A 19861-nucleotide genomic window follows, 5' to 3' on the forward strand; every position below is an offset into this window, starting at 1 on the left:
GGGTTTCTCTGTATAAAAGCCCTAGCTCTCCTGGAATTCGCTCTTGTAGAGCAGGCTGGTCTTGAACTCACAGAGATCCGCCTACCTCTGCCTCCCTGGTGTTGAGATTAAAGGCATGTGCCACCACTGCCCGGATATTTTTAATAGTACCTTGTACTGGATGCTTCACTTTTGGCTTTGGATATGTTTTAGGAAAGGTAGGAACTGTGCCTGTAACTCCCCTGTGCAGTTAGGATGCTGTGCTCATGAAACAGCCTGCCAACCTTCACCCATGGTGCAATCGGCTGCTTTTTAATCAGCAGGCACACTTGGCTTTGGCATCTGATGACATCAAGTGATTTTAAAAGAAATCTTCTTCCTTATTACTCCTCAGGAAAGATCACTGTCCTTGCATCTAAGGACAGCTTCTTGCTGATCTTCAAAAGCAAATACTCATTTGCAGAGTCTGTTACATACAACACTAAAAGCACATCCTGTTGACGAACAGTCAGAGTCACAACAGTTGTTAGGAGCCATTTCCTCCCCAAAATTATTACAGGAACCATCGCCCTGGGGAGTCTGCAGAGAACCCCACACCCCCAATTGTATTAAGAACCGTTCTATTGACAGAGCCTACCCCACACCCAATTAGCTGTTAATAGAGAGCTATCTGTTAGCAGAACCCACCCCACATTCCAAACTATCTAGAGAACTAGGTGTGTCAACTCGTGACTTCCTGGCCTATGTGACCTGACTGAACGTAACCTCCTGGCCTACGTGACCTGACTGAACGTAACCTCCTGGCCTACGTGACTGGCAAGAGTCCAGGCCCCTGTGCCCCCCCCCCAATTCCTTATCCTATATAAGCTGTAACCCTGTCTCTAATAAACGGAGGCTCTGACAAACCTAGCATGGCCTCCTTCCCCTCTCTCACGCCCATTATCTTACAGATAGTGCCTCTCCGGGACCCTGGAATTACTGAACTGCAGGGTGGGTTACAACCCCTAGACTAAGTAACCCACCTGAGGCGGTTTACACACAGTGACCTGTGCAATGGCAATACAAGGGTCAATTCCAGGCTACCCCCCCAGGACCTTCTCAACATGAATGCGCAAGAATCCAGAAAGACTGAAGTATCGACAGTAAGAGCTGACACGTCCACAGGGCTGCACAGTGTACCACGTCTTATGCAACTGGATTGACTTGGATGATGCTCATGGGTGATGCCATTTCCTGCCTGTGTGAAGATGAAGAAACGGGGTCGCAGTTATTATGTAACTTACTGGTGGTGTTTAGATCCTCAGTGTCCCTCAAAGGTCAGCACAGTAAAAAGCCTGGTCCCAGTCCATGGCACTATTGGGAGGTGTGAGGAAATTAGGTTGCTGAGTGTGGAGGCCTGGAAATGTGAGCCTATTTCCCTGTCAACCAAAGGTCAGAGAGCTGGGACTTACCTCTAATTCCTTCAAGGTTATCGTGTTTCTACCTCAAACAAAGATTTCACCTAGATTTAGAGCAGAGAGTTCTGCTCTCACAAGGTTATTGTCATTAGGTGTGGCTAATAGCCAGTCTTCATGCTTCAGAAATAGAGAAGTAGTTATTCTTACCTCAAACAAAAGTCTAAGGATCCAACTAAGTTCCAGTTCTGTTGTAATAGGAGCAGTGGGGCTGTGTCCCTGGCACCCCGGCCGCCTGGCTAGCTTATGCCCCGAAATAACAACACACAAATTGTATTCTTTTAAACACTGCTTGGCCCATTATATCTAGCCTCTTCTCAGCTAACTCTCGCACCTGGACTAGCCCATTTCTAATAATCTGTGTAGCCCACGAGGTGGCTTACCAGGGAGATTCTAGCCTACATCCATCCTGGGTGGGAGCTTCATCGCGTGTTCCCCGGGAGAGGGGAGCATGGCAGTGGCGGGAGCTGGGTGGCGGAATGCAACCCGCAGCACCCCACTACACAGTTCCCTTAAGGAGATAACACTGGATTCCACCCAGGGAATGGTTTGCCTACAGAATGTTTTGGTCTAGGGTATGAGCATGACTTATTTTGTTCTAGCAGCAGAATGTTTAATTACAGTGCACAACCTTCAATTGGTATGTTCATTTCCTTGTATCGTGTTAATGTAGTTTTTGTCTTACTCCTACCTTTTGGAGTCAGGGGTGTTTTAAGCAGTTGGAAATTAAGGGAGGGCGAATTTCAGTACTCACTAGAGTTCCCTCCTGATACTATCCTATGTTTCTCCATTTTATTTTCATTCATGTCTTTATATTCTTTACTATATTTCTAAATCCCCACGCTTCTACCCTGGCAAGAGGTATTTTTGTGGGGACTGGCCCCCAACAACTGAGGCGTGCTGTTTAAGGGCATAATGAGGGGCTCCCTCCTTCCTCTCCACCCCTCTCCTGGCAATGAGTTTTGCTCTGCTACCCTCTTTCCTCTTCACGCTGCTGGCACACTATCCTGACTCACCAGGAGCTCAGAAGCAACAGCTGGGGCTGGTGAGATCAGAAAAGTGTTTGTCATGTGAGCAGCGCACCACCTACACCCGTCCTTTCTCTGGACACCATGCCATCAGCAAGGGGTGGGGACATTCTTCCACTACCCCCGGGGCCCCGTTAGCATGTTTTCACTGCCAATCTCCTGACTCAACCTCCTGTTCCTCTACATTAGCTCTGAACACCTTTTCCTGTCTCTAGCCTTTCAACCCCACTACCCCACTACTCCACCTGCCCCCAGCTTTCCTCCCCATCACACTTTTCTTCCTAAAACACTGAGTGGTCAGTCCCTGACTCTGAGATCCTAAGAGGCTTCTCTGGGTGTAAACCACGTTCTGGTAATGATGCCACATAAGGGCTGCCGAGCCTTTATTGTTTCTAGGCTCGCCTCTGCCTATAACGTCCACTCTGTTCCTTCACTGGGACTTAGAACACTTGAGGGATGCACGGGTACCTTTATCACAGCTAGACAGTGGAGAAAACCTAAGCCTTTAGTGACCACCTGTGGGTCTGTATCTTACTCTGTCAACAGCGGTGCCCTCTCCCTGTTCTTGCTTCCTTGACCTGTGAAATGGCCACAACATCCTTTTCGGAAGGAAGGTTTGCTGTGCACCTTGCGCCCCCCGACTGTGCTCTATGCGTTAGAACCCAGTTCGTGAGCTTCGGCCAAGGGGCTGGAGGTTGAGGAAACACACGCAGAGACAGACAGACACACGTACCTTCAATCGCTGGTACAAAAGCCCTTCTTTAATAGCACCACTGAGGCTTAAATACCCTGCAGTCAATGGCCAACAGGTGAAAATCCCATCCTCTGATCCTCTAGGCAAAGCACAGCTTCTAGTAACTTCCATTAGAAGGCTCTAGACAGGGAAGAGCAGCTGAAGGCCAGGACTCAATTGCTCCCAACAAGGTTAGTCACCAAACAAACATTTCCAGAGTGTCTGCTGATCACGAAGCCTTGCTGCCAGGACTGGATAAATATTTGTTTCTTCTGCGGTGATTTCTCCACACCCACGGTCTCTCACCTTTTAAATGCTCCCTCTCCCTCAGCAGAGTAACCCATCCCTGGAAAACAATCCTTCCAAGGGGGCTGAAAAGTTCCTGGTGACATCATGAAAGTCTCCCCCAGCAGATGCAAAAGACAAAGCTGTGTGCTAGAGAGAGAGAGAGAGAGAGAGAGAGAGAGAGAGAGAGAGAGAAATGGCTCCTTCTTGCTTTTTTTTTTTTTTAAAATTAGCCTAGAAGGAGGAGGGAGAAAGAGGTGAAGGATAAGAGAGTTAAAATATCCTGGGATCTGGAGAAGAGGCAGGGCGGGCTGGAGATGGGTTCCCAAAAGAATCAATTGTTACTGTACCTGTCAGATCCACCACAAAACGGTCTTGGTTTTTAATAAAAAGAATGAGCAGAAGCCAGGCGGTGGTGGCACACGCCTTTAATCCCAGCACTCGGGAGGCAGAGGCAGGCAGATCTCTGGGAGTTCGAGGCCAGCCTGGTCTACAAGAGCTAGTTCCGGGACAGGCACCGAAGCTACAGAGAAACCCTGTCTTGAAAACACCTCCCCCCCAAAAAAAGAGTGGTTGTTTTCAAACTACTCTCCAAGTCCCATGGGCCACAGTGTGGACACACCTGGAAACATCTCACTAAGTGAAAAAAGCTGGTCACAGTGGTCACTGTCACCTTTTATCCTGAAATTCTATTTACAGACAATGAAACAGCCAGAGCAGGCAAAGCCAGAGAGACAAAAACAAAGACTTAGATAGCCATGGGGATGGGTAATAGCTGGTAGGAAGTATCTTCTCTTTGTGGTCACTGTTAGAGTTACATTGCCATGTGATAGCACACACACACACACACACACACACGAACACAGGGAGATCAAGGCTAACCTGGGCTGCTTAGTGAATCTGAGATCAGTCTGGGCTACAGAGAGAGAGAGAGATCTTGTCTCAAAAACAAAAAAAACAAAAAAAACAAAAAAGCAGAGTTGTACACTCAAGGTGAATTTTATTTTATTTTTTTTAAAATATTTATTTATTTTTTATGTATACAATATTCTGTCTGTATGCCTGAAGGCCAGAAGAGGGTGCCAGACCTCTTTACAGATGGTTGTGAGCCACCATGTGGTTGCTGGGAATTGAACTCAGGACCTCTGTAAGAGCAGGCAATGCTCTTAACCGCTGAGCCATCTCTCCAGCCCTCAAGGTGAATTTTATACCGTGTAAAACGCATCTCAATAGAGCTGTGTTTCTTCTGTGTTACTGTTCTGCGTTGGTGCAAAACGATGGAGTCTTTATAAAACCAAGAATTTGTGTAGGCATGGCTGATTTTTCTCAAGGAACTCACAACAGACGAGATAATGAGTCATCTACTTGTACATGAAATGCTAGAGAATATGCAAGTTATGCCATGGGGAAGAGGATAAAATGCACCAAGAAAATGTCTCCATTTATGAGGAAACCACTCCTAACATTTTTATTATCATACAAAAAAACTAGGTACAACTTAAAAACCCAGTGTAAGAAGTGATTAAATTGTGGCACATTCATCTATGTGGGAAAAAGTGTTGGTGAGAATCTGGAATAACGTGAGGAAAAGACCATGAAATCCCCTAAATGGCCCAAGGAGATAGGAAAAGTGTTTGCCTAGTCTGACTCCAGCATCATCAAACACATCTATGTGCACGTTCAGAAAAGACTAGAGGCAAAATCTCAGAGACATAGGCAGCACTGCAGGCTGAGCAGGCATGCAGACCTCGCTCCTTGTGTCTTGAAATGTTTGTATTTTCACTGGGAGCAGAAAGGACCTGCCTATCATAAAGAATAATTTAAGAAGTACAAGTGGCAGCTAAGGACTACGTGGTTGCGTGGGTAAAGTAATGGCCTAGCTTGAACCAAGCCCTGGGTCCCATCCCCAGCAAAGAATATTCTGGTGTGGACATGGTCACACAGGCCTGCAACCCAGAACTCAGGAACTGGATGCAAGAGAATCAGAAAGAAGTTCCAGGTCAGGCTAGGACTGTAGCTCAGTGGTAGAGTGCTTGCCTACCATACACGACACCCTAGGTTCAATTCTCCATCCTGGAAAAGAAGTTCAAGGTCCTCCATGGCTGAATAGGGAGTTTGAGGCAGCCTGGATTACAGGAGCCCCTGTCTCAACATTAAAATAAATAAAAATAAAAGATACACAAGAGTATATAATCAAGTAAGATAGATATTCTTGTTCCCTTGGTTCTTGGTTCTCCGGCCCCAGAGGCAATCAGGCATTTGCATGGAAAATCAGCAGGCACACCAGGGCAGAAGGCCTCCAGTATCCAATGGCTAGGATGGTTGCCTGGGTTAGCAACTGTCACAGGACAGAAGGAAAGAAAATGGTGCTTGTAGCTTCCTCTCCTCCCAAGCAGTGCACCCAAAGGATCATACACAGCGCATGACTTCCCCGAGCACAAGGCCCACACTGGTATGTTGGGGCTCCTTTGATCCTGCAAGGTTTTTTCCACTTTTCTCTCTAATCCTAAAATCTCTTTATCTGGAACTTTTCATGCGTCACTGAAGATAAAAGGCTGAAGATGCCAGCGCTGCGTGGACGGGGCATGGAAAATCTACTGCGCTCAGAACAAGACCAGTCGGGATCTGCGCTGCCAGGCTGACTTTGGGATTCACGCTTACCAGCCTGCTGAGTTTCTCCCTCTAAATCAATTAACTTTCTTCTTCTTAAATATGTTTTAAAGAGAATTTTTTTAAAAATTGCCTGGTAGTTTTGCTCGCTTTTGTTGTTATTTTGTGATGGTGAAATCCTATCGGTGCCCAGGGTCTCATGCAGGCCAGGCAAGCACTCTACCGCTGATCTACAACCCCAGCCCGTGAGTTTTTTTTTTTAAATTAGATTTGAATATAGCACTTAGCATTTAAAAACATGTCCATGTCCCTCTAAACAACACAGAGTAAATGAGGTGGCCCAAGCACCAACTGCACACTGCTCACCTCACTCACTCTGACTGTCTGCTTGTGTACTCGCCATTTTCCAGAAGCCACTGGAATCCACACTACTTTTGGTTGCTTAGTTCACCTCCTGAAAATATAAATCTGCTGTTACTCCCCTGGCAAATCTCTTGTTCACCGCTCACTGCCCTAGATCTGTTCACAGAAAGACATCCGAAGCCCTTTAATTTGGCAACAAGTTTAAGTTGAACTTGTGAGGTGACAAAGAGGCCTCAGAGTGTTATGTGTACTTATTTCTGGGGCTTTTAGCCCTGCTCAATGTCTATTCTTTATATTAACTTCTCAGCTTAAAATCGTAAGACTCTTACCAGGAGAGATGTTTCAGGGTTAAGAGCGTTTGCTGCTCTTCCAGGACCAGCTTGTTCCCCTGCACCTATTTCAGGGGGATTACAGACACCTGTAACTCTAGCTCCAGGGGATCTGAGGCCCTCTTCTGACCTCTGAGGTACACAATCACATATACATACAAATAAAAGCAACTAAAGTTAAGCCTTAAAGAACAGCAGTATATAGCTCAGCTCTAATTGGGCCTCAATAAGGTGACATCACATTTACTCAGGGCTTCCTATATGTGCACTGCCTCACAGTGGGACAAACATCCCAGAACTCAGGGGCCGAACAACATAAAGCAAAGCCAGACTTGGTCTCTCCCCCTTCTCTCTTGTCCTCCCTCCCTCCCTCCTTTCGTTCATTTTTTTGGGGGGAAAATTCTCAATATGTACCTCCAGCTAGTTTGAACTCACTCACTAAGTAGCCCAGGCTAGCCTCAAACTTCCAATCCCCCTGCCTCAGCCTCCTAGTGCTGAGATGACCATTTTGCACCACCATGCCCACCAACATCCTCATCCTTATGAATGACAAACTCTTGAAAGGGAATTCCTGAGCAGCCAGTCACCGAGTCTCATTTTCCTTCAAGTCTCTGTGGCTCTGATTTCTCCTACCTCAACAGCTCCTTAAGCTTGCTCCTCCAGTAAGGATGTGGTTGATGCATAGACGGGAATCCTCTCCTTGCTCCTTAACATGGGTGAAACAGAATAGGATTTCCTGAAAGAATGCAAAACACCGAAGAGGCACAGTGGATGAGAGACAGAACAGGTAAGAAATAGTTTTGTCTAGCATCCCTTTACTCGGGTCAGCACGTGGGGTGGGGGAGGGTCTCTGTCACACTGGGGAGGGTCTCTGTCACACTGGGGAGGGTCTCTGTCACACTGGGGAGGTGCTGTGCAGAAGCACTGAGAGGGGAACCCGGTTCCCTCAGTTGTAACTCCTCCGGCACAGACTCCGCTGGCCTCCCTGCTTCCTTGGATGTCCCCCTGCAGCAAGAACTGTCTTGTACAGATTATGGAGAGGTGATGAAGTCAGAGTCCCTGGCCAGCTTGCTCTGTTTCCCACTCTGAATCCCAGTCCTATCTTATTCTAACTGCTACCTGAGATCACTGCTCTCTGCTTCCACAGGACTGGGTGGGACCTCCTCTTTTTTGACTCTTTATCTGTGCTCGCATGGAGGATGATGTGCGAAGACCTCCTTCCCTTTGTCTTTAGTTCTCTTCATACCTGTCATAGAGCCCAAGAAAAAGAAGGGCTGCCAACATGTTAGCCTACCTTTTTCCCACATGATGCTGAAATAGAGACATTTCGCCTGGTTGAGGACACATGCCCACACATGTGGGACCTACTCACATGTATCACACAAAGCACAGTGCTCACCTCAGTGGGGAATGAGACATGGCTTATTCAGTAACCAACTATGAGTAACTGTAGCCCAGGGATACAAATTCAGGTTGTCCCAAATAACGCATTCCAATGTGAGAAGTTTATAATGAAACTTTCATAGTTACAGAACAAAAGGATGTCATCAATCACGGTGCAAGATGAGGAAGACCTCGGGTAGGTGGATTACGACACAATGAAATGAGGAAACCTTCTATGGTCCTTAGATGCTACCTGGTGACAGGTTTTCCTTTTCAGCTGGTGGCAGTTAGTGGCCTGTTAATACATTTCGAGAGTTTTCACCTAATGATGACCAGGACCCTAAACCCAGGTGTGGGCTAGTACCAAATCTAAAGAGAGCCCAAGACAATTTGACTTTGTATCTGTGTTATTTAGGCTGTCTAGAGTCACAAAATTCTAATCAGCCAATCAGCCTTGCAGAATCTTTAACATAAACATGGTGCTTCTTCTTTCTGGGAACTTCAGTTCATGCATGTATCTGTGACTCTATATCCAGTAGGATAAACATACCTTATACAAAACTATCCCTGTAACATCCACAGAACACACGCTACACAAGAAAGTCATTCAAGTGCAGGGTAGCAGCAATAGTTCCAACAGCTGAGGAGCAGTGACCCAAATATCGTCACCAATAGCTAAAGAAAATCTTCCAGCAAGACCTGGAGCGAGGCCTGGCTCTGGGCAGAAGATACATACCACTGGGAGCAAAGGTAGAGAGGGGCTACACACACACACACACACACACACACACACACACAGGCACGCACGCACGCATGCACACATGCACGCATACACGCACACACAATTACAAACTAGCCATTATAGTGAACTATAAAAACTGACCTCTGGAAATAAGAAAATATTGAGAAAATAGGATGAGCAATGTCAGAAAATGTTCCCAAAGTCATGGGTGCCTCAGGTTGTAGAGGTAAGATCCAAATCTCGTTTTCCCTCTTGGGAAATGCCAGGGGCATGTCTAGAGTTCAGGCACCATGGTCTCTTTGGTCCCATCTGGATAGCACAGATCCTACATTCCTTCAAGGGCAAGGACAGGAAGGGAAGCAGGAGGAGGGAAAGCACTGACTCACGCCTCCCCGCGCTTCTCCAGCAAATGCATCCATTCATTTGCATGGGTACAAACTTACTTTCAGCATCCAAGATTATATCTCCAGAGAGCAGTGGGAGGCCTCCTCCCACGCGGACTCCCATCTGTTCTTCTGCTGCCAGCAAATGCGTGGCTGGGAGATCAGAAGATAAAGATGTAAATGTCCCGAAATTACGACCAGACTCGGACAACAGAAGGCATTCAAGTGTCAGACAAGAGGAGGAAATGAAAGCATACAGAACTGAGTCTGCCACCAAATATGTGTCACATACATCCCAGAAGAGCCTGCCCGAACGTCCTTTACAAATGCTGCAGAAATGGAGTGGGAAGGTGGCTGTCAGTGTAGCGCTTGCTGTACAAGCAGGAGGACCTGAGTGTGAGCCCCAAATCCTTGTAAAAAAAAAAAAATAAAAAGTAAAAAAGTAAGACATAGGCTTGTAATTCCAATGCTGGGGGTGGGGGGGACACAGAAGCAGGAGGCCCTTTAAAGTTCTTTAAACGAATTGGCAAAGCTCTAGCAAGGGTCAGAGGACACCTCCCTGTTTCAAAAAGTAAGACTTAGAGGGTAAAGGCAATTACCACCAAGCCTGATGATCTGAGCTCCCTCCCCAGACTCACACGCCGTGAGAGGACCAATTCTGACCTCCAGACTTGGGCGCCATGACATCACACACACATACACACACACACACACACACACACACACACACACACACACAGCTACAAGAGCGGTCATCCATGGGAGTCACATGAACCCCACAAGCCTGGGCCCTGTTGCAAATCCCGATGACACTGAGATCGTGAGGGCTTAACCCTGCTCTGTTTAGCCACAAGGCATTATGGGATGGATCCCTGTGGCGGATAAGCTCCTCCAACTCCGAGAGACTCCAAGGGAACAGAGTTGAAGAAGTAAAGCAAAGGTCAGGAGCTAATAGCTTTTCGTCCACTTAAGGAACCACCTCTGTTCTCACCACGACCATCTGCTCAGGGTTTAATAGCCAGGGCAGAGAAAATGGCAGATTAGAACACCGGGTAGATCAGACTTGTCACTGAAGTTTGAAAGGTGCCATTGCCACCTGACCCGTGATTTTAAGTGGCAAAGCATAAGAAACATCGGACAAATGTTTAGCCCGTGTTAAAATATTTGCGGGAAGACAAAGAGAGCTGCGTTTGTAAACTTGGCTCCTGTTCAGGCACTAGCCGAGGGCTCAGAAAGGCTTCATTTGGCAGGACACACATTTGATTGTCAAACATTAGAAGCACTTAAGAAATTAAGTACATTTTATGTGTACATGAAGCTGAAAATGTTTAAGGGACTTTAATTAAATTTGTGAGTGGAACCAATGTTCACAGGAATTGAGTCTGTTCAAATGAACTTCCTTCAACACGCCTAAAGACGAAGAAAGAGGAAGCTTACTCCACCAGCTCTGTAAAGAAATCAGATAAGACTTCTGAATTCAGCATAGCAACCTGAAAACTCAGATTTTGCATTGGAAAATTAAATATTCATAACTTTAAATACAACATAACCATCCCAAAACAGGTATGTTCAAATAAAAAGGCTCCTCTTCAAACGTTTAAAAAAAAAACCCTGGCGACAGGTCATGTGACTAGGAATGCTTTCAGAATGTGTGTATGTATGGCAGATGTCAATGTTGTGTGCTTTTCTCTCTCTTCGCCTTATTTTTGTTTTAAGATTTTATTTTATGTATATGTATTTTTATTTTAAGTATATGGGTGTTTTGCCTGCGTCTTAGCTACTTTTCTAACACTGTGATCAGTCATCATGACCAAGGCAACTTACATAAGAAAGCCTTTAATTAGGGGCTCAGGGTTGCAAAGGGCTCATGTTTGTGACCATCGGGGCAGGGAGTATGGTGGCAGGCACTGGAGCAGTAGCTGAGAGCTTACAGCTCAAGATGTGTGCAGAGAAAGTTACCTGGAATGGCATGTGCTTTTGCAACCTCAAACCCATCTCCTCCAACAAGGCCACACCTCCTAATCCTTCTCAAACCGTTCTATCTACTGGGGCCCAAATATTCAAATGTCTGAGCCTGTGGGGTGGCCTCTATCATTCCAGTTACCACAGCCTGTATGCCTGGATATATACCACAGTGAATGCCTGTGCCTGCAGAGAACAGGAAAAGGCATCAGATCCTCTGGAGCTAGAGTTACGGGAGATTGTGAGCCACCATGTGGGTGCTGAGAACTGAGCCCTGGGTCCCCTGTGAGGCCAATAGTTGCTCTTATCAGCTCACCATCTCTCTTGCCCCAGCCATCTTACCAGCTTCTAAATCTGTTATTTGAAACAGGATTAAGAGAAGGTCAGTTTTATAATATATGATGGCTTAAAGGAGGAAAGCCCCCATAGGCTCCTATGTCTGCATGCATAGTCCCCAGTTGAACTAAATGTAAGATCAGGAGGTGTGGCCCTGTTGAACGAGGTATGTCACTGAGATTGGGCTTTGAGATTTAAAAGCCTTTGACAGGTCCAGCCCATCACACACACACACACACACACACACAGCCCAAGAATCGGAATGTAAAGTTCTTAACTACTGCTGTAGTACCATGCCTGTCTGCTCCCTGCCATGATGATAATAGACCAAGTCTTTGAAACTGTGAGCCAGCCCCCAAATAAATGCTTTCTTTGATAAGAGTTGCTTTGGTCATGGAGTTTCTTCCTACAGCAATAGAACAGTAGCTAAGGTAGCTAAGACATAATACAAGTACACATTAGAAATATATATATATATATATATATATATATATATATATATATATTTCTACTATGTAGCTCTGGCTGCCCTGGAACACATTATGTAGATCAGGCTGGCCTTGAACTCACAGTGAGTTTGCCTTTTGTCTCCCCAGTGCTGGGATTAAACTTCAAGGACAAAGAATAGAAAGAGGAGGAAGACAAAAAAACCCTATTGTTGTGTAGTCAGAAAGCTTCAGACTCTAAAAGGATCTCATGATTTCCAAGGAGTCATCTGTCGGCCTCAACAAATCTCCTTATGGAAGAAAATGCCAGAATTGATACACACACACACACACACACACACACACACACACGGTGATTGCTCTAAAGTATATGACTATATTCACCAGCAATTTAAAAGAGGGCGGAAGGAAGAAGGGAGGGGGAAGAAGTAGATTGTTGAAAAGAACTGTATTCTTTGATGATAGGGTGGAGAGAAGGAACTCCTATGAGCTACATGTGAAGGCAGGAACCTCAAACTGGTCCATGTGTTACAGAACATACAAAAGCACACAGCCTCCTCTTCCCATACAACAGCCAACCACAAAGCAAAAACCAACAAAAATTCACAGCTTCATGTCTCAGGACTCACTTCTTCCTGCTGGGTGCCAATATCAGCCCGAAACCCATAAAAGAATTATTGGAAGCAGTAGCCAGGAAAGAAATGCTTGAGAGAAACAGCTTCTGGAAATGGACTTTGGCACCAAGTGGCCAATACTGTCGCTTTCAGTGAACAAGTATTTCCAGTATGATATACAGTGTTCTAGAATGCGAGAGGAGCTATCTCATTTGCCTTATAGAGCTAACATGACTGATTGCTCACCCTGACACAGCCAGAACAAAAGGAGAAAACTGGGAAAGGTTGTTTTCTCTGGAGAGCCTTTTGGCCACTGCTTAGCCTGATAGAACACACAGGTGTGCTCTGACTCAGCTGTTCAGTGCCCAGCACAGAACCTGCGGACATTTCTACACAGTCCCAGGAGGGCAATGCCCACTGCAGCTGGGAGGATGGCCACTTAACATTTGCCCAGGCACAGCATTTTGCAGCAGCAGGTTGAGGTCACTGGTCAGACACACGACAAAACACATACAATTTCAAATGTGGGTTTTTGTTTTGTTTTGTTTTTGGTTTTTCGAGACAGGGTTTCTCTGTAGCTTTGGTGCCTGTCCCGGAACTAGCTCTTGTAGACCAGGCTGGCCTCAAACTCCCAGAGATCCGCCTGCCTCTGCCTCCCGAGTGCTGGGATTAAAGGCGTGCGCCACCACCGCCCAGCTCAAATGTGTTCCTAACGACAAAACAAGAAACACGAAAGTATTGCTATGCTTTTTAGCTCACTTATTTCTCACGCGACTGGTGTTTTGAGAGTTTGGCCCCCAGCTGGGCACTATTGGAAGATGCTGGAAACCTTTAAGAGGTAGGGACTTGTGGGAGGAGCTAGGACACTGGGGGCTCTCCCTTAAAGTGGTAATGGGAACCCAGTGTCTTCTCTCCTCTCTTTTGCGTCTCAACTATAAAGCAAACCGCTCACTCCACTTGCCATGGTTGACCTCTTAGCCAGAAAAGCTTGGGACTGAAGCTTCCAAAGCTGGGAGCCTAGACTAACTTTTGGTCTTGTAAGTTGATTACCTCAGCTATGTGTTACAGTAACAGAAAGCTACTCTTAGGAGCAGAAAACATAGTATCATTTAAATGAAAAACAGCACATTGTTCAAACCAAGAATCTACATTTTATAAATAACCACGCTCATTACAAAAGTTCATGCTTGGAAGCATATCATAATCACTGTTCTATTGCTATAAAGAGACACCATGACTCAGGCAACTCTAAAAAGGAAATCATTTAACTGGGGTTTGCTTCTAGATTCAGAGGCTTAGTCTATTATCATCATAGCAGGGAGCATTGGGGGCAAACATGGAAATGGAGCAGTAGCTAGTCCTATAACCTGATCTGAAGGCCACAGGAAGAACAGAGAACTGGACCCAGCATGGCCTTTTGAAACCTCAAAGCCCACCCCGAGTGACACAATTCCTCCAACGAAACCATGCCCTCCTAATCCTTCTCAAACAGGGCCACTCCCTGATGACTAAGCATTCAAATATATTGGGGGGCATTCCTATTCAAACCACCACAGAGCCATAGGATTAGGTTCTAGGACAAAGAAAACAAAGTGTGCAGGGCTGTGTTCTCACTTCAACAGCTGCAGCAGCAAGGCCCCTGCTTGCCTCTGTAGGTCCCACCATCCCTGCAAATCAATCTTGATGGGTATGACAGTATGACAGGCCCCTCAGACCTTAGCACAACTGACACCATGATGGAAGTATCATTCAGGCCTCAGGACCCAGAACATAGACAACAACACGTGCCAAAATGAGAACAGAAACCTCATCCATCAAAGCCCCTTGTTCTGGGAAAGTCCCTAAATGTGCTAGCCCTGCCTTTTGGCTTCTGTAGTTCTGTTTCTGGATTACTCTTCTTGCTAACTGAGGTGTCAACCCAGGATGTGATTTTGGTGCTTAAAATTTGACCCGGAGAAAGGCTCAGGACTGCACTTGGGTCCTCAACACCCAGTGTAGTCACCAGTCAGCTAATAAAAGACTTTCTATTGGCTCGAACCCATAGTGGTCTTCTCTAGTGGAGTCCTCACAACAGGGGAACACACCAGTAATCACAGACCGTGAGCGGAAGAACCATGGTGATCAGGAGTCCAAGGTCGTCCTTGGCTTTGTACAGTGTTCATACCAATCTGAACTACGTGAGACCCCTGCCTCAAAACTGTGAGTTTCAAAAACTCTTGAGTCCTCCAAGTGAGGGGTCAGAAAGCCAGTCTGCGGGGTTTCCGAAAGCAGCTGGCCAGTGGAATCTTGCTTCTTTGGCCAGCGTACTGAGGACAGAGACCTTCCCTATGAAGGGCTACCACAGTCACCTTCTGGTCTGGGTCCAGGTCGGTGGATTCACACACAGGAGTCTGAGCCCAGATCCTCTCCTGACATGCCCATCCCAGCAGATCAGAGCTACCAGGGAGCCTAGTGTCAGGGGCCCTGAAAGCAGGGTAAGATTCCCTAAGCTCCCGGCTACCAGGACAACGGTGGGAGTGGGAGTGGCCACGTTAAAAATGAGGACAAACCTATGGGAGTAGCTGATTATACTTCCTGAGTCTTAGACATGAAGTATGTGGACCTTCCCTTTGTATTTATGTCTGCGGGGGCGGGGGTCCTCAAATAGGGGCAGTTCTGGCCTAATGGCTCTTCTGAGAAAAAAACATTCAATTATTTCCATTATGCTGTTCCCCCAACTGCTCTCCTGTAGTCAAAATGAATGTCATTCATTTTCTCAAGACCATTTTCCAGTAGCCATTCATGCCTCAAGATGCCCAGGAAGGACAGGTTCAGGTATTCACTCCCCCAGGGTCCCAGAACTACCCCATGTGAGCTTTGATTCCTCCGTAGCAGAAGTTCCCTCGCTTCTCTTCCTTTGCCGTGGCCCCCAGCTGCAGAGAACACGCATGCGCCGAGTGGCGCTCGTCTAGCGTTCCCGTACTGGAATCCAAGCCTGTACAAATATTTTCTTATCCCAACAAATCTGTTCTCTGTCTCACTCTGCTCTGTTCCGTGTCCCCGGATGCTGACCCTGGGGGGCCACCTTGACCAAGCAAGCCTTCGGCATTGGAAAGAATACACAGGGACGGAAAAGCCAGGTGATGCCCGCCGTATCAGTCACATCACTGAGGGACCGCGGGATGGATGAGCCTTTCACAGTGGCAGCGCCTGCAGGTTCGCACTTGGCAAGTGTTACACAGAGGGGTGCTTCTAATGAAGACATCAGAAAAGACAGCGTCCTTACCGTTTCCCCTTCAGAACCCGTGATGGAAAGAGATGGGTCTATTGCAGCTTAAGATTCAAATACTCCCCCGCTGGACCAGGATCCTGCAGGGGGTTATTTGAGACAAAATTACCCATATGGCAATTGTAAAGTTATCTCACGCAGAACACAGGGCCAGGCCATTCTCTCCTGTAAGGCCAGCCCTGGAGGGAGTGAACAGTACAAGTTCTGACTTATTCAGGCAAGAGGTTATCTACAGCAAGCAGAGACAGAAGTGACCAGTGACCGGGGCAGGGAAGAAAACACCCTTTTCTAGATAGGTCTCGGGGACAGCTGGCACAAATCCAACACATTTGGAACCTTTCAGTAGGAAGGTGGCCTACAGCCTGGGGAAGGGAGAGTGAGTGGGGCTAGGCAGGAGCTGGAACTCATTCTCAGACCTCAGAAAACCATCTTCAGAATGTAGACACACTGGGAATAAAGAGTCCAAAGCTTAAGCTACAATCCAACCCTGCCATCCAAATACTGTGGTAGCAATAGGGGACACCACAGAGAAGGATCTCACGGGGTCAGTCACTGACAAAGCCGCAGCCGTAGGTCAATGAAGCGTGTCTAGGGGATCATTTAGGAACCACTAAGTAACAGTCTGAAAGGGACTGATTTCCGGTAACAATAATTTCAGTTAAAGATCATCTATGTATCCGTTTCTGTAGCCACAAGAAATAATCTGAGGCTGGGTAATGTATAAAGAAAACAGGTTTATTTAGCTCATAGAAAGTCCAAGGTCAGTCAGCCCTATCTATTCAGGCCCCCTGGAGAGCCTCGTGGCAGATCTGAGTGGGTGTAAGAGGAAGAGATCTCATGACAAAAGGGAGTCAGAGAGCAACTTAAGAGTCCAGTGTGCCCTCATTCCTAACAACTCACTCTCACCGGGGACAAAGAGGGTCACAGGACAACTACTTTCATCTCTGAGAACAGAGACAGCCAGGAACCAAACATCCTTGGGGGAGAAGCCACATCTGACCATACCAGACAGGCTGTGTTAGCTGGGTTGATGGAAAAAGAGCTATGTCTTACCTTATGCTGCTCAGTTAACGTCAAACATTCAGCTTTAAAGACCACTGTCCGTCGCATGGCCATCTTTCAGCCAAGGCTCAGCTAGTGCGATTCTAAAATGGGTCAGGGCGGCACTTTAAAACTCTGTTCCCCAGCCAGGCAGTGGTGGCGCACGTCTTTAATCCCAGCACTCGGGAGGCAGAGGCAGGTGGATCTCTGTGTGCTCGAGGCCAGCTCTGGTCTACAGAGCGAGTTCCAGGACAGCCAGGACTACATAGAGAAAGCCTGTCTTGAAAAACCAAACCAACAACTCTGCCCCCATTTCTGAGAAGTGGAATTAGTCGATCCTCCCAGCAGGCAGTTTGGAGCTGTGTTATACATGGAAAAGAGCCCTTGCTAGGAGAATTTCTCTAACCATCTCGTGTTCCCAAGACACGACAACAGTCAAGTGCGTTGTCTCAACTTGATCAACGTACTTGGCTTACAAAACTCCCTTCACAGCCCATTCAGGGCAATGGTTAAAAACAGGTCACGAATCATCTATCTGCACAGAATGGGAGACAGGTAATTATATCTGGCAATAAGGGCAAGAAATAGCCAGTCATTAGCCTCTGGGAGCTATTTCTGTAGCCTCAAACTACAGGACCTGTGTGACACATTCAGGCCACTCGTGAATAGGCAGCAGAGGGAGGAAAATTCATTCCTAAAGTAGAAGTTCAGAAAGATTCATGCTCAGAATCAGCCTCAGGGTGGGGGTGGGGGAGCTGTCAGCGCCCAGCAAACACCCAAGCAGTGCCCAGCAAGTTCCTTCACCAGTCTGGAATTCTGAACAGAAGTCTATGTAAGTTCCCGACTCCAGTTTCTCTTTATAACAGATGCAGAATTCATTCACCACTTGGGAACAACATAAAAACCAAGCAAGCAAAAAAAAAAAAAAAAATTCCTAGATGCTGTCATACATAGGCTTTGCCCAAAACAAACCTTGTGATGTCCATCAGAATTTGTTAGGGATGCAGATGTCCCCACCTCAGGACCAGAGTCGGATGCTACAGTTCTGGTGGGGACACCAGGCAATTAGAGCGTTCCCAAGAGATTCTGGTATGTTCTGAAGTGTGGCCATCTGGACTGGTGACTAGTTATTGGGACGGACTGTAATGAGCAGCGGAGCTAAGGAGTTGGCTCCATGGGTAAAGACACTCACTGCACAAGCCTGACAGCCTAATCTGGTCCCCATGATCCACATGGCGGAAGGACAGACTAACTCACACCATTGTCCTCTAGCCTCCACATGCACACCATGCCGCTCACATGCCTACACACAGATATGCACATACACACAAAATAAAGAAAATGTAATAAAAATAAGAAACAGTTTTTAAAAGTTGTGCATAATCTCATAAATTAATGTCCTTCATTGATTCTTACAGGGGTAAAATAAATAATTGTGTCCATTTGTGTAGATTATTTTCTTCTTGAGTGGTCTTCATAAGAAATATTTATTAGATTTAAACTGACCTCCTTTTAGTACAGTATCATGCAAATTATTGTTATTTTTATTGGGGAACCTATTGAAGTATAGTCATGAATAAAAGGAGAAATAAATTCCATGAATTCAACCACTTACATAAGCATAATCTACAGATATTATAGGAAAGATAATAGAAACAAAAAAAATCAGCAATGTGAATTAGTACCGTCCATGAGTAAATGTGTCTAGACATGATTCCATCGTACACTTCACTTTGCATATGTCAACCAGCATGCCAAATGAAGGTTTGCCCAGCTACAGTAGGAAATTAGAAGCTCTTCTATCGTATGGGTAAGCTCTCACTTAAACGATGTTTGTCATTTTCTACCTTTGATGTGCCAAAAGCAAGGGAAGACTTCCTTCTACATTCATTGCTATTATTTCAGTCTCTGGATATGAGTGTTTTGCCCACATTTATGTCTGTGCATTCTGTGTACGCCTCATAGAGGCCCGAAGAAGGGCATTCAGTCCTCTGGGACTGGAGCTCAGATGACTGTGAGCCACCACGTGGCTGCTGTGGATCCATCCCAGGTCCTCTGGAAAACTAGCCCATGTTCTTAACCACTACGTCATCTCTCCAGTCCCCAAGGAAAGACTTCTTTAAAAGTTAAAAATTCCGACAGGCAGTGGTAGTTCAGGCCTTTAATGCCAGCAGAGACAGGTGGATTTTTGTGAGTTCAAGGCCAGCCTGGTCTACAGAGAGAGTTTCAAGACAGGCTCCAAAGCTACAGAGAAACCCTATCTTGAAACAAACAAACAAACAAAAAGGCAGCTTAAAATCCCAAGTCCGTTGTACTCTTGAAGTCAACAGCAACTGTGTTTGCCTGCATATGTTGTGCACAAGATCAAGCCAATCAGCATTCCAGCATGGCTGGGAAGGGTGATGAGATCTCATCTGAGCTGAAGAATTACTGACAATTGGTGGCTACTTAGGGAGAGAGAAGTTATCTTTAGAGGTGTGGTCCTTGTTCGGTTGTTCGTGCTCCAGGGAATGGTCTCACTCATGCATAGGGAACACTGATTGGACTCAGGTTTGTTGTTTGTTTGTTTGGTTGGTTGGTTGGTTGGTTGGTTGGTTGGCTGGCTGGTTGATTGGCTGGTTTTTGAGACAGGGTTTCTCTGTGTAGCCCTCGCTGTCCTGGAACTAGTTTTGTAGACCAGGCTGGCCGCGAACTCACGGAGATCCTCCTGCCTCTGCCTCCCAGATGCTGGGATTAAAGGCGTGCACCACCACCATCCAGCTCAGTGGATTATTTAAAAGAGAGAGTATGAAATTAAGAAGGAGACATGGGAGGACTTTGGAGGTGGGGAGTGGGTGTAATTTAAAAATACACCATATTTACATGTTAAATTACCAAAGAATAAAACCTATTATTTTTAAAAAAA

The 19861-nt window shown here is 46.3% G+C and overlaps 1 long non-coding RNA gene across 1 annotated transcript in view; it reads right to left on the minus strand.

The window, feature by feature from the left end:
- Nucleotides 1-3445: 3445 nt before the first annotated feature.
- The window catches only part of LOC121460949, a 40979-nt gene continuing 24563 nt past the window's right edge, over nt 3446-19861 (minus strand). The window contains exons 2-3 of the long non-coding RNA XR_005976122.1: nt 7415-7517; nt 3446-3629 (exon numbers count right to left, since the gene is read on the minus strand). This is a non-coding gene — a long non-coding RNA (uncharacterized LOC121460949). The remainder of the gene's footprint in view (nt 3630-7414; nt 7518-19861) is intronic.

This window comes from Microtus oregoni, unplaced genomic scaffold (assembly GCF_018167655.1).
Source record: "Microtus oregoni isolate MIOR12 unplaced genomic scaffold, Mior012 000021F_ref0000039, whole genome shotgun sequence".
In the NCBI taxonomy this organism is placed as follows: Eukaryota; Metazoa; Chordata; class Mammalia; order Rodentia; family Cricetidae; genus Microtus; species Microtus oregoni.